Below are 15,879 nucleotides of genomic sequence, written 5' to 3' on the forward strand. Positions count from 1 at the left end.
ATGCAGCATGCAGCTGTGAGCCATGAAGCAGCAAGGCCAGCTCTAGAGGATAATTAATTAATTAATTAATTTTTCAGGCAGAGTCTCACTCTGTCACCCAGGGTGGAGTGCAGTGGCACAATCTTGGCTCATTGCAACTTGCACCTCTCAGGTTCAAGCAACGATCCTGCCTCAGCCTCCTGAGTAGCTGGGACTACAGGCGCGTGCCACCAGGTCTGGCTAATTATTGTATTTTTAGTAGAGATGAGGTTTCGCCATGTTAGCCAGGCTGATCTCAAACTCCTGACTTCAAGTGATCCACCCACTTTGGCCTCCCAAAGTGCTGGGATTACAGGCATGAGCCACAATGCCCCGCCTAGAGGAGAATTTAATCCAAAACATTCACCTTATTAAAAGGGGGCTCTAGGTGAGGTCACTGAACTTAATGACAGCTGAAGGCATTTTTAAAAATCAGTATGCACTGTCAAACCAGGTGGTCAATATTTTATAATGCATAGGTTTAAAACTCCCAAAGTTTTATGTTTTAAGCCCAGTCAAAGCTCTGGGGCCACAATCCACTAGAGTTAATATTTTTATTCATTTCCCTTCTCTCACATAAATCCCTCTCTATGAAATACCTATTTTTGATATTTCTAATTGCCATTACTGATGTGGTCTTTCTGTCCACTGGCCTATGTCACCTCTGAAGGCTCATTACCCATAGCTTGGTAGGCTTGGTTTTCATCAGGCTTGTCTACCTAAGGTGAGCAAGAATGCATTATTTGAATTTTTAAAATACTGGTTTATTTCCTAGAAAAGAGAGTGTACTGTTTTCCTTTAAAGAAATAATATATATAGATGGTTTCAGAAATTTAAAACACTGCTCTGCACTAAAAATTATTTTAAGTGAAATACATATCATTTAAAGGAGATACCATATCATATTTAAAGTATATACTATATTTTGAGATCAATGGAAAGCATGTAAATCACTGAGAAAATAAAATGTATTTGAAATGAAGTAGTACAATTCTCCATGGTTATAATGCAAGACTTAAAAATATGAAAAGAAATATCATGCATTGTTCTAAGAAATTATTTGTAGCACTAAGATTATTTTAAATGAAGTACTTATCATTTTGAGATAAATGGAAAGCATGTAAATCACTGGGAGAAATAAAATATATTTGAAATTAAGTAGAACAATTATCCATAGTTATAATGCAGGCCTTAAAAAACTATGAAAGGAAATGTCATACATTGTTCTAAGAAATTATCTGTAGCCTTCATAAAGAGTTTTCAGCTTAGCACAAAAAAAGTCTTATAGAACTCTCATAAAATCTACAAATCTATAGGTCACTGTCTACAAAAACTAAATTTACAAAACAAAGGCTTCTAAAGTTTTATTCATTTTCATATTTTGTCAATATTTTCACCAATTATGATGACAAACTTGTCTGCTAAATCCTAAATAAGTAGTTAGGGTTTTTCTGTATGAAAAAACCCACCACTGAAACTAGGTTATAGGATTTCTAACCAGGCACAACAGAAACATGTATGTACAACAGAATCTGAAAACACGTGCTAGCAATGATGGATTTAAGTTATTAACAGATCAAAAAGAGATGGATGGTGGTTTGCTTTTCTTAATCTACATCATCATCTAGATCTATTTAAAGATATGTGGCACACTAACAAACTTGGTTAAGGTTTCGATAAAATCAGTAAAAATAATCTGCCCCCGTTACATTGAGTCTGTATCGATCAATAAAATCACTTGTAGAAGGACGGTACTGTTAAGTACTGACAATCCCAGCCATTAATATTATTTAACACACTGTTCACAATCTTTAACAAGAACAAATAACAGTTTGTCTCATGTTATAAGCAGGACCTTCATAGAAACTGTATCTACAGGCTTCTATGGTGATTTTATAAAGTTGAAATTATACATCCCTCTTTCATCAACCCCCACCCCTTCCCAAATACATAGGTCTTGTTCTTTCCTTCAGATGCAGTTTAAAGGAAATCCTTGGTAAGAACCAAGACTGCCATGACAAATCACTTCTTAATCTAAAACTTCTAAGAACCTGAGTTGTCAGGGTCAGGGTGGCAATAAGCATAGATAGCATGGGGCTTCTGCTGCATTCTGACTTTACTCAGCTTCATCAGTGCCTTAACCTTGTCAGATGTGGATTAAAGGAGAAATTTTCAACGAATCCTCAGCTAGAGTTGGATGGCTAGAAATAGATATGTTCATGTCTGACCATGTTTGACTTAAGACCACAAAAATGGAAGGTGGAGAAAAAGAAAGACAAACATATTTTACATAAGAATGTTTTTTTAGTTATATAGACATCCACAATTACATGAATGATGAGAAAACACCATTAAGAAGTAAAACTAACTTAGAAACAATCATAATTCTAAGATAGTAATTAGAAACTGTTCTAAACTTAACCATTGTAGTTTTCATGACTCAAAATACTAGCAGCCTTTGAAATGTAGTGGTTTGTGATTTTGATGAGATGAGCAAGAGGGAACCCCTTCCCTGGAAAGTGAACCTGGAAAGCGTTGAAGACCTGAGTCTCAGTTCAGTTTAATCTGTTGCTCTCAGCTCAATTATGGCTTCTCTACAATTCTCATGAAGTGATTTAAACAAATAAGCAAGAACTTGGGGGTCTGCACAGGACTTAAAGAAAAGGCTAAAAAAATATTAACTGCTAGCACTATTTAAAGAAATGAGAAAAAGGTGAAAATATGTACCTAAAAATGGCTTGCGGCCATAAAATAGAAATTTTAGGAAATTTAATAATAAAATGTCAAATTTATAAGTAGTTTACAGTCATGAAAAATAAGTCCATGAGTACACTCTAGTATGGATGAAAATTTGGTTCACAAAATAGTTTAAGGACTAAAAATTTTGTAGTTTAGTGCTATAAACTAGTAGTTTGGTACTAGTATTCCAACTAGCACATCACTGCTTATCAAGTGAGAAAGAACACCAGAGAAAACATCACATGGTGATAAAAGACACCCCCTGCCTGACACTTAATGACCATTTGTCTCGGGAGGCAGACAGGATGTTGTTTAAACATTTTCATGAAGCAATAGTGATAAAGGCAGCAAAACAGCTACTGACTCAACAATTTTCAAAATAAAATACCAGTTTTTACTGCGTCATGGGGAAGGAAATCAAGTTACTGCAGAATCTTTAGGAAAGTGAAGAAGCTCACGGAAAAGATAACAAGTGGAAAACGCAGCCAGTGTAGGGAGGGGAAGGCAGCCTACTTTGGAGGAAAATGTTTTCTTAAACACTGGGGGTGTTTGCAAAGGGTCAAAGGCAGACACAGAGACTCTATCATTCAGAGATTCTGTTATTCTGTAAACCCCATGTCATTAAGCCTCTATGTAGAGTGAGCTATTTTCCTTTCTTTCTTTCTTTTGCCTATTAAACCTCTGCTCCTAACTCCTCGTGTGTGTCCGTGTCCTAAATTTTCCTGGCGTGAGATGATGAACCCTGAGTATTTACCCCAGACAACATAGCTGCTTCAGTTCCTTTACGGGTGTGTAACCTAAATTAATGCCATCAGTGTGATCAAAAAAATAAAAAAAAACAAAAACAATGCCTTATGAAATCTCAATTGATAGTCTTCCCAAATGACAAGCAAAAGCCAATAAAAATTCTCTCGGTAAATTCAGTTCAATTCTAGCCCCAAAAGCTGCATGAAGATAAAGATCCCAGGAAATTAGGTTGGGTATGGTGGCTCACACCTGTAATCCGAAGAACTTTGGGAGGCCGAGTGGGCAGATCGCTTGAGCCCAGGAGTTCTAGACCAGGCTGGGCAACAGAGCAAGACCTCATCTTGTCTCTAATATATATGTGTGTGTGTGTGTGTGTGTGTGTATTTTTTTTTATTATATATATAATAAAATATTTTGAAACCCCAAAGCTAGCAGAAGGAAGGAAATAAAGATTAGAACAGAGATAAATGGAATATACGGAAAGAAAAGAAAAACTGTATAACCTAAATGAAAAGGACAAATGAGAATTTGCCCATTCTAGAAAGAAACACAGAATATACCGAGACTAAACCATGAAGAACTAGAAAATCTGAACAGGTCTTTGGTAGGATGTTTAATCTATAATCAAAAATCTCCTGACACAGAAAAGCTCTGGACCTGATAGCTTCATTAAATTCTATCAAATATTTAAAGAACTGACACCAATCCTTTTCAAACTTTTCCAAAAAATTTAACAGGAGGAAATATACCCCAACTCATTCTAGGTAGCCAGCATTACCCTGATACCAAAGTCAGACAAAGACACCCCCAGAAAGAAAACTACAGACCAAAATTCCTAACAAGCACTGATGCAAAAGTCTTCAACAAAGTACCGGAAATCTAATTCAGCAGCATATTAAAAAGACTATATTGGCCGGGCAGGGTGGCTCATGCTTATAATCCCAGCACTTTGGGAGGCTGAGGCGGGCAGACTGTTTGAGATCAGGAGTTTGAGACCAGTCTGGGAAACATAACAAGACCACGTCTCTACTAAAAATACACTAAATAAATAAATAAATAAATAATAAATAATTAAAAAATAAAAAGACTATAAAGTATGACCAACTAGGGTTTATTCCTGGAATACAAGGATGGTTCTACATATAAACATCAATCAATGTAATATACCACACTAACAGAAGAGAAACAAGAGAAACAAACCACATGATCATCTAATTGATGTGGAAAAAAAAAACCTTTGATGGTGAGGTGTGGGGGCTCACGCCTGTAATCCCAGCACTTTGGGAGGCCAAGGTGGGTGGATCACCAGAGGTCAGGAGTTTGAGACCAGCCTGGCCAACATGGTGAAACCCCGTCTCTATTAAAAATACAAAAATTAGCCAGGCATGGTAACAGATGCCTGTAATTCCAGCTACTCAAGAGGCTGAGGCAGGAGAATAGCTTGAATCTGGGAGATGGAGGTTGCAATGAGCTGAGACCGTGCCAAAAAAAGAAAAACACTTCTGGCAAAATTCAACACCCTTTCATGACAAAAATATTCAACAAAATTGGAATAGACAAAATTACCTCAATATAATAAATGTGATATATTTAAAACCAAAGTAAACATCATAATTAACAGTGAAAGACTGAAAGTTTTTCTTCTACAACCATGAACAAAACTATGATGCCTGTTTTCCCCATTTCTATCGAACATAGTACTCAAAATTTAAGCCAGAGCAATTAGGCAAAAAAAAAAAAAAAGAAATAAACGCATCCTAATTGGAATGAAAGAAGTAAAATTATCTTTGTTTGCATGTGATATGACCTTACATGTAGAAAATCCTCAAGACTCTACAAAAAAAACCTGTTATAACAGGCAAACTGAGCAAAGTAGCATGATACAAAATCAGTACATAAAAATCTATTGCATTTTGATACACTAACAATGAACAATCCAAAAAGGAAATTAAGAAACTATTTCCATTCACAATAGCATCAAAGAGAATAAAATACTTAGGAATTAACTTAACCAAGGAGGTGAAAGACTTACACAATGAAAACTACAAAACATGTCTGAAAGAAATTAAAGAAGATGCAAATAAATGTAAAGATATACCATGTTCATGGATTAGGAGACCTGAAATTGTTAAGATGTCACTATTACCCAAAGTGATCTACAGATTTAAGGCAATCCCTATTAAAATTTCAAAGAAATTTTTTTATTTTTGCAGAAATACAAAAATTCATTCAAAAAAATCATATGAAACCTCAAGGGGCCCTCAAATACCCAAAATAATCTTGAAAAAGAAAAACATAGCTGGAAGAATCACATTTTCTGATTTCAAAACTTTCTCTAAAGCCATAGTAAATGAAAACAGGTGGTACTGGCATATGATAGACATACAGAACAACATAATGGCATAAACAGTACAGAAATAAATCCTCACATATATGGTCCAATGGTTTTTTGAGAAGAGTGCCAAGATCATTTAAAGGGGTAAAGATAGTCTTTTCAACAAATTGTGCTAGGAAAACTGGATATCCACATGCAAAAGAATGAAACTGGGTCCTTACCTAACATCACACACAAAAATTAACTCAAAATGGATCCAGTGCCTAACTGTAAGACCTAAACTATTAAACTCTTAGAAGACAGCACAAAGAAAAAGCTCTGTGACACTGGATTTGGCAATGATTTCTTGGGTATGATACCAAAGGCACAAAGGCAACAAAAGAAAAAACAGACAAATGGTACTTCATGAAAATTTAAAATTTTCTGCTATCAAAAAAGGCAATATATAAAATGGGAGACTATATTTACAAATTATATTATATAATAAGGGAAGAATATCCAGAAGATACAGAGAACTCTTAAAACTCAACAATGAAACCAAAAACAGAAACAAAAACACCCAATTAAACAATGGCAAAGGACGTGAATAGATATTTCTCCAAAAAAGACACATAAATGGCCAATAAGCACATGAAAAGATGCTCAACATCAGCAATCATTAGAAAAATGCAAATCAAAACTACAGTGAGATACCACCTCACATCCATCAATATGACTAATATAAAAAACCCAGAGAAAACAGGTGCTGGTGAGGATGAGCAGACATTGGAACCCTTGTGGACTGTTGGTGGGAAATAAAATGGTACAGCCACTGTAGATAACAGTATGGTGGTTCCTCAAAAAATTAAGAATAGAATTACATGATCAAGCAATTCCACTTCTGGGTGTAATACCTTAAAGAATCAAAAGCAGGATCTCTAAGAGATATTTGCACACCCATGTTCACAGCAGCATTATTCACAAAAACTAAAACCTGGAAGCAACTCATGTGTCCACTGACGAATAGCTAAGCTATACACACACACACACACACACACACACACACACACACACACACACACACACAATTTTTCCCAAGAGTTTTAAAGATTTTATTTTTACAAATCACAGCAGATGGATTTATAAAAATAATAAGATGAATTAAGCCTTCCCTGCAGAGACTGTGTTCCAACTCGGGCCTGGGACACTGTTCACTGCTCCCAGGAAGGGGCTGGCACCACATATAATAGAATGTCTGTGGCATTCTATTAGAGCTGCAGAAAATAAGCTAAGATACACAGTGATGAATTTTATCTTTCTTGGATTTTTGTTTTGCCTTATATATCGCAGACTTGGAGCTGAAAAGGTGGGAACCAGGAAATGCTCAGAGATTAGACAAAAAAAAAAAAAAAAAAAAGCCACACCTAAAGCCTTTTCTGTCTAGCCATAGAACCCAGAGAGGGGCAGCCTAGCAAGACAGAAAACTTGTAGACACTAACCACTCTATTCCAGCCAAATACCATGGAAGAAACTGTGGCCCCCACCTCCACTCATGGCAGCAGAGGCATAGTGGGAAGCCTAGACTTCCACCCTTATAAGGCTGTAATGAGGTGTCGATGATAGGATGGTAACAGACAGCCACATAAGGGACCAGGGCTTTCACCACTCGGTAATGTGTCCCCTCTTATGGTGTCAGCGGAAACCATGTGAGGAGCTTAGACTTCCAGGGCCAATGGCAGTAACAAGGTGCTCCACCCTTTCTCTTCTATGGTAACATCAGATGAAATCTAGCAAAGAATAAGAACTTTCTACATCTTAATGGTAAAGAGGAGCATGCCTTACTTTCTAGGAATCAATGAGGGCCAAGTGAGGAGCCTAATCTTCTACCTTCACCTGGGAAAAACAAGGTGATGTCCTCCACATCCCATCTTCCCCTGATGGAACTGTTAGAGAAAGTCAGCTAAAATAGAACGGATAAATAAGAGCCAGAGTCTCATGATTATAAAAATGTATAAGACTCAACCAGAATTATTCATTGTACCAAGAACCAGGAAGATCTCAAACTGAATGAAAAAGATAATCAATAGATTCCAACATTAGGATGACAGAGATGTAAAGATTATTGGACAATGATTTTAAAGCAGCCACAATAAAAATTTTTCAATGAGTAATTATAAATACATTTGAAAAAAAAAAAAGAGAAACACTCAATGAAGACATATAAAATCTTAGCAAAGAAATAAAAGATATAAAGAAGAACAAATGGGAATTATAGAACTAAAAAATATAATAACTGATACAAAAACCTTAAGGTAAGGGTTCAACAGTAGAATGCAAGGAACCAAGGAAAGAATCAGTGAACTGGGAGATAGAACAATAGAATTTACCCACTCTGACCATGGAGAAAAAAAAAAAAAAAATAGGTTAAGAAAAATGAGTAAGGTCTCAGGTCCCTGTGGGTCTATAATAAAAAATCTAGCATTCCTGTTATCAGAGTCCTGGAATAAGAGGAGAAAGAGGAAGCAGCTGAAAGTGTACTCAGTGAAATAATGGCTAAAACTTTTGAATCAGACAAGAGACATTAATCTATAGATTCAAGAAACCAGGATAACTCAAAAGGGGAAAAACTTAAATACACACCAAGACACATCAAAATTAAACTTCTGAAAACTAATGATGAGAATAAAATATTGAAAGCAGCCTTTTTAAAACACCTTAAATACAGGGAAAAAACAATATGACAGTGATTTTTTTAAAAAATCAGAAACCACGAAGACAAGAAAGAAGTGTCACAATATTTTGAAATGCTGAAAGACAAGAACTGTCAACCCAGATTCCTATATCCAGGGTAAACACAGTTAAAATATTGTAAGGCCCTTGTAATGTTCAAGAGGAAAGTAAAGATAACAGGTAACTATTAAAAGAACAAATATAAATGAATGGGGGAACAATAGAAAGAATACAAAAAAAAAACCAAAAAACCAGTATTGGTTGCCAATCCAAAAGCAGACAAGAAAAACAAATCACAGAAAAAGATGGAGTGATAGCACAGATGGCTGAACTAACCCCAATTACATCAATAATGATAATAAATTTAAGTGGGAAATTTTAACACATCTTTGTTCTTATAGAATTGAGTGGCCAAGTTAAACTAAGACATTTAAACAGAATGCTTTCATGTACCTCATAAATATATATACCTACTATGTACCCACAAAAATTAAAAATAAAAACATAAACAGAATACTCAACAACACTGATCTGATTTTATATACATAGAGAGAGAGTTCACTGCATTTGAGAATTTAAGAATACACATTTTCAAGCACATATGGTCAATTTTAGTAAATGTTTCATGGACAACTGAAAAAGTCAAAAATACAATACTCTTTGACCCACTGTGGACTACTGACCCAATGGTACATATCATATTGTATAATTTAAAGAATGAATGAAGGGCAGGCTAGTCAAGTAATAGGGTCTTGTGAAGACAGTAACTCAGGAGCACCTACTATTGTTTAACAAGCCAGCCTCACTCTTGCTTCGGAAGTGTCTTCTACAAATAAACTGTTTAAAAAAGGATTTGTATTATTAGCTTAGATTATCCTTAGTCCCGATTTCTGTGAGCTGTTTCTCTTTAGCTCTCGATACTAACTGTACATTTAATTACTGTTTACAAAAAGACAAAAAATATAAACAAGAACTATTATTCTCAAAGTGATGTAAGATGTAACTTTCTCAGAAAGATAAATTCCACTTTATTGTAATAAATGGAACAAGTAATGTATGCACAACTCCATGAAAAACCTTTCTCTAAATATTATGCCAGTTTACAGGTTAATGTTTCTACTGAAGAATGGAGGGATGTGCCCATTAATCCACCCTCAAATGAAGAAGTGAAGCCATGACTGAACCTCAACCTTGCTCATCGCTTGTTTTTTTTTCTGGAAGATTATGGATCTTGTCTCCAATGTACTGAAATATCACTGGCTATGTCTAGGCATTACAAGGATTCTGTCACTCTTTGTTCTCTATCCTTGGAGCACCTTTCCTATTTAAATGCTGATGGCTAGGCAAAGTAGCTCATGGCTGTAATCCTAGCACTCTGGGAGGCTGAGCTGGGAGGATCATTTGAGGTCAGGAGTTGAGACCAGCCTGGTCAACATGGCAAAACCCTGTCTCTATTAAAAATACAACAATTAGCAGGGTGTAGTGGCAGATGCCTGTAATCCCAGCCACTTGGGAGGCTGAGGCAGGAGAATCACTTGAACCCGCGAGGTGGAGGTTGCAGTGAGCTAAGATTGCGCCACTGCACTCCAGCCTGGGTGACAAAGCGAGACTCTGTTTCCAAAAAAAAAAGAAAAGAAAGAAAGGAAAAGAAAAACAAAAGCTCTTATAGTGTGTAACCTGAGGAAGTTTTCAACTTTTTTTCTTTCTATTATTCCCTTCCTTACTTGTATATTATACTCCCCACCCCCTTTCCTTCTGGGACTCCAGAAAGAAGTAGGATGTTAGACCTGGATTCCTCTATGTCTTTTGTTTGACGTTTCTGTGTCTGTACTTTATGGAACAGTTTTCCAACTAGAGAGAGAGCATCTACTGAATGTTTTCAATTGGATAACACATTTAATTCTAAGAACTCTCATGTGTTCTCAGATTGTTCCTTTTACACAGCATCCTATTGTAATCTTTGGGATGTAATACCACTGTGAAGATCTCTGGATTTATTACATCAATTTTTAAGATATATTTTATGTCCTGAATTATCTCTTTCCTGAAGAGTCAGAATTTTAGTTCATCTTGGTCTTTTTGTTCATGCTACTTGTTTTCTTCAAATGCCTGGTTATCATCAGATCACGCTGAAGAAGTAGCCTGGGTGGCTTGGGTAGGATTCCTCTGCTAATATGTCAGCAGACGTGCTCGCACAGGCCCCTTGCCTGAGTGCAAACCATATGAGTGGAGCGCGCAGTCAAGTGGGCTTTTCCTTGGGGTAAGTGGGTGGGAAGGGGGTTGTCAACTTGGGGGTCCTACTATCCACATTAGAAGATTTAGCTCTTCCCAGCATTCTGTTTACTTTTATTGTTGTTTTTAAAGAAAATTATTTTTTTTTAAAATTTGTCTGGTCACTCTGGTCACAAACATCAGGCTGCATGTGTTCTGCACAGAATGAGTAGCCTAGGCATCTGTTCCATGCAGACATTGCTTGGATAGCCCTTATTTGAAATGCTTGGGACCACAAGTGTTTTGGATTTCAGATGTGTTCGATTTTAGAATATCTGCAGATACATAATGAGGTATCTTGGGAATGGGACACAAGTCTTCATAAGAAATTCATTTATGTTTCTTATATATCTTATACACATAGCTTGAAGGTAGTTTTAGTCAATATTTTCAATAATTTTATGCATGAAACAGTTTATATTAAGTACTTATGTGTAGAATTTTCCTCCTGTGGCATCTTGTCAGCACTCAAAAGTTTCAGATTTTGGGGCATTCGGGATGAGGAACACTCACTCAACCTGTCCCCTGAATGGATCTACTTGTTTTCAGCTTCCCTGCACCCCCTCTATGCTCTGCCTTACCTGCAGACTCTGAGCCTAGAAGCTCTCCAGCACTGCCTGCACAGGCTGCCTCCCACCTCCACAACAGACCCACATGACTGAGTTTGGGCTGCTGCTTTTTGTGCTCTATCCACTCACATGCTCCCATCACATCCTATCTTCCAGAAAGTTGTTAACATTGTTCTTCCTTTGATGATCCCCCCTTTTCCTTGCCCATCTACTACTTAACTCTTGGAGTTTATTCATTCTTAAGTTTCCGTACTTTCATTTCAGTGGAGTCTCAGGGAAGACAGGAAGTCATCTCAAATCAGGAGGCAAAACTATCACATAAACTGTGTTTGATGGTCAAGTCAATTTGGGAAACTGAAATTAATTTATTCTTAAGATTTTTGCTTTTCAGAAACTGGTAAACACTATAAAATGCTAAATTCATTAATTATCTAGTTCATAACTTCATTGGTAATTAAAAATTTTAAATTTAAAGTAATTGTGTTAATGAGCAAATATTATTTTACATTTTTAAAATAAAAATAAAGGTAAGAAACATTTCTGGTCTTTAAGTCAAAAGTCAAGGATATTTATTACTTTAAATTTTCTAGAAGCTTTATCTATCTATGAAAGAGCCTTGAATTGCAGTCTCAGGAAAGTCCCCACTTTTTCATAACCCTGGGCAATTTACTCAAAATTTCTAAGCATCATTTTCTGTGATGGGAATTTGCTGGTTGCCCTCCATTCCCCAACCCACGCTGAGAATACTCCCTTTTCTTTCACCAAGAATACCCTGGTTATTCATTAAGGAAATCACCCCTTCTCCCTCAGCTTCAGGAGCAGGCTTTGATTCACTTAACTCAGTGGGATGGCTGGCCATGGTGAGGTTCAGAAGTGGGCATGCACACGAATATAAGCCAATGAGATCAGGAAAAACATCTGCAGGACTCCTAGTGAAAGACACTGCTTCTTTATTCTGTGAAATCTTACTGAAAGAAAACCTTCTTTTCCCCTGTACTAGGCTATGTGCTAAGAGTAGGTGAGGTCTGGAACTGTTGCAGCCCTTTTGTACCACTAGGCGGTCCAGATGAAGCCTGCACCATGGAAAGCAGAGAGAAGCGACAGAGAAAATAACTACAGAAGCTTAATTTGGGCTATGGTTCAAGGTATCTCTGAAGCTAGATCTACCCTTCTGCCTCAAACATCATAGGTGCTAGCTGAGTGCTTATCATTAAGCAAAACCATACAAACACACACACATACAACCTTTATTGGTAAATTAGTATCAAATATTAACTTGTTTTTATTTTCAAGTTAAAACATCCTCCAAAGTAGATGAATTTCTAGTTTATATAATTTGGAAATATAAAAGTTTAATAGAAAACTCTTTATTTGGCATAGACATTTTATTGAGATGAAAACCAATTTTCTTCCACTCATATAGAAAGATATTGTTATACTTAATTCTACTTTTACAGGGGATCGATTTCCTCATTTATTAAACCTCAGGGAGTTTTCCTGGGGTATATTATTTAAGGGGAAAGAGATAAGATAAGAAGAGATAAGAGATAAGAAAACACAATAATAGCTACTTGATTTCTTATTCAATAAACAGAAAATGATTCTAGGAAATAAAATTAAGGTTCACTGATGAACAGTGAACCTTAATTTTCATACTTCAAATTACTCAAATTACTCAACTTCAAATTACTCAAATACCAAATATAACTTCTAATGTCTCCCTGATTAATTCTAGATTTTGATTCTAAGATGCTATATGTACTTAGATATTCAGCTAGGGTTTTTCATTATTGTTTTAGAATTTGTTTCTAATCAAATCCTTTGAAAATTTAAGTAGGAAAATAATAATGGTTCAGAAATGTACTTAAAAAATTAAAACTCACTTATGTAACCTTCATACTATTGTTTTTAATCTCCAGGCAAGTAACACTAAATAGACTTTGCTGTAATTGCTCAACTGTTAGACTCTGCAAAAATGATCATATGGAAATCTCTAGACTGGCAGAAGTTTTTGAAGGTAAATTCACTGATTAGAACCTATCCACAAATTATTTATATTGTGGCAATTCCACATTACTTTGAATAATATGCTTGTTTTTTTCTCCTTAAGATCTGAAATTTCTATTTGAAAATAAAGTGGCTTTTTCAAATACAAAGTAAAATATTTTTAAGAAACCTATACTCAAAAATGCACACTAGGAAAATTTCCTAATCCCTACTTCTCTGTCAAAATAGTTCTTTTAAACTAAAATTACTTAAATTGAATAGAGATGCTAAAATGTAAAAGAAAATATTTATTTATAAATTGTATCTTGAAGACTAATATGATACGTTTATTTTCAAATTGAAGAAACAGCCAAATAAATGCTAACTGTAGGCTTCTTTGCCTCTCATTTTCATTAGTTTTATTTCCTTCATTAATTTCATTTCATTGGTGACCAGCAAAGGAATAAAAAAGAGTTTTAAAAGTACAGGTGCCAAAAGAGGTTGGGTTTCCTTTGTTTAAAATCTCAGATAGAACAAAATTAATTTTGAAAATAGGTAATTTGACCTTTCTTGTTTTTAAGTTAGCCTCTTACTTAAATATAGCACAGAAAATGAAAGCATATGCATAGTTTTTGCTATTCAAGTTATTGATTTAAAAAATCATCTATCTACTTATCCAGGGAGTTGGGGGATGATAGTCAATTAGGCTGTAATAGTTTATGATTATAAGGTCTTTTCCTTTATCTATTAGAGCCTTATGTAAAGCTGTATGTCAAAGTTGAAAAATTTCTCCTGACTTAGAAAAATCCACAACACAAGAAGAAAGGAGCCCATACTGGATGTTAGGAAACTAAAATTCCAGTCCCAACTCTTTAATATATTGCAGGAATTGGGGCAAAATTTTTAATTCCACTGGACCTCAGTTTGTCCATCTCTAAAATAAATGACCTGTGTGGAATCACCTTAGGAAATGTGTGGGGTTGTACTCAACCATAGTCCAGAATGTACTAGTTGCCCCTTGGATGGCAGGAAGAGTTGTTTTCTCTGACCCTCTCAAGAGCTGATCTGCCTGTTTTATGGGTGGGAAATTGAGGCCAGAGGGATGACTGTGAAATAGGTGAAGGGCTGGACTATGTAATATCTAAGTTTCCTGTGCACTTAAGATACTATGGCTTGGAGGTATTAATACATTTTTAGGCTCATGGACCAGATCAGGACCATACTACTGGCCCTTACCAAGATGGGTTAGTGGCAGGATGATACCTGATGAGAAAGTGCTGGTGGCACCCACTCCCTGAGTTTCAGACTGGTCCTGAGGATGCATGGATTCTAGCTGGTGTCATGTAAGCAAGCAGAAGAAACAATAATACTGTCTTACTTCTAAAGAGACGTGAAATGATCAAGAAATGAAAGCTAGGCTAGGATTTGTATTTCATTTAAGATTAATAAAGTGTTCAGGCTTATCTTTGCAACTTCCACCTAGCTCCCATTGCCTGCAAGTAGAATCAAGTGGAAAAGAAAGCTCCCTTGAACTCCTGGAGGAATTAAGTGAGAACAAATTGACTATTAAATGCACAACAGGAAGCAAGGGCCCTCTGAGCCCTTCGACCACATCTTTCAAACCTTATTTCTGAGAATAGAAAATTCTAAGCTCAATTTGAGTGTCACTATAAACTCCTCTCTGTGCCAGATGATTTTATGCACATACTTACATCTGAAGTACAAACAACCTAAAATGTTTATACTGAGTAGTAATGGAAATCATGTGTCAAATACAATGAGGGGAACAGAGTAGAACTTTCTTCAGAACTAAAGTTTGAAGATATACAGCATCATGGAAAATCTGGCTTACAAATAAGAATGCATTGTTTACCTATTTCATTTAATTATAGAGAACATGCATTTTTACTCTTTGCATGCAATTTTCTGAAGTCTGATTTTTTTTTTTTTTTTGGTTTGTTTTTTGCTCTGCAGTGTTGCCTGAAGCTATGGAAGGATCATAGCTCCTCATACACAGTCTCAGAAACCATGGCCACACACATTCTTATGATGTGTAATCCCTATTTCCTTTAAGCTCTCACCCCCAAAGAGAGACAGTGAAGGATTCTTCTAACAAGTCCAAAAGCAAAAGAGCAAACAGTAAAGACAGCCCTCCTTAGATGTCCTCAGGGGCCTTCTGCATGTCAGCTTTCCTATTAGAGCACTGTAAAGACCAGGAAAACTACAAGGGCTAGGAACGGAATTCTGGCATCTTTCTACTGAGAGATAGTCCTCTGAATTTCTCACTAAGCGCAAGCCTGAGGAGTCGTCCTCCCCTCAGCTTCTCATCACCAGTGATTCAGGGACAGCCATTCATAGAGCTCTGTAGAAGAAATGGCATACTAGCTCCACAGTCCTCAGTTTCCCTCAACAGAATCCACCCTAGGGTTAATGCTTAAAGGGCCATGAAGATATCAAAGGGAGAACACAGTCAGGGCTGCTCATTTGTTTGATATAACGTGTCTT

At 36.1% G+C, this 15,879-nt stretch overlaps 1 protein-coding gene across 2 annotated transcripts in view; it reads right to left on the reverse strand.

Moving 5' to 3' along the window:
• The window catches only part of SNX24 (sorting nexin 24), a 171,601-nt gene that overhangs the window by 46,825 nt on the left and 108,897 nt on the right, over positions 1 to 15,879 (reverse strand). The window lies entirely within an intron of this gene.

The sequence above is a fragment of the Chlorocebus sabaeus genome, chromosome 23 (genome assembly GCF_047675955.1).
Source record: "Chlorocebus sabaeus isolate Y175 chromosome 23, mChlSab1.0.hap1, whole genome shotgun sequence".
Taxonomy (NCBI): Eukaryota; Metazoa; Chordata; class Mammalia; order Primates; family Cercopithecidae; genus Chlorocebus; species Chlorocebus sabaeus.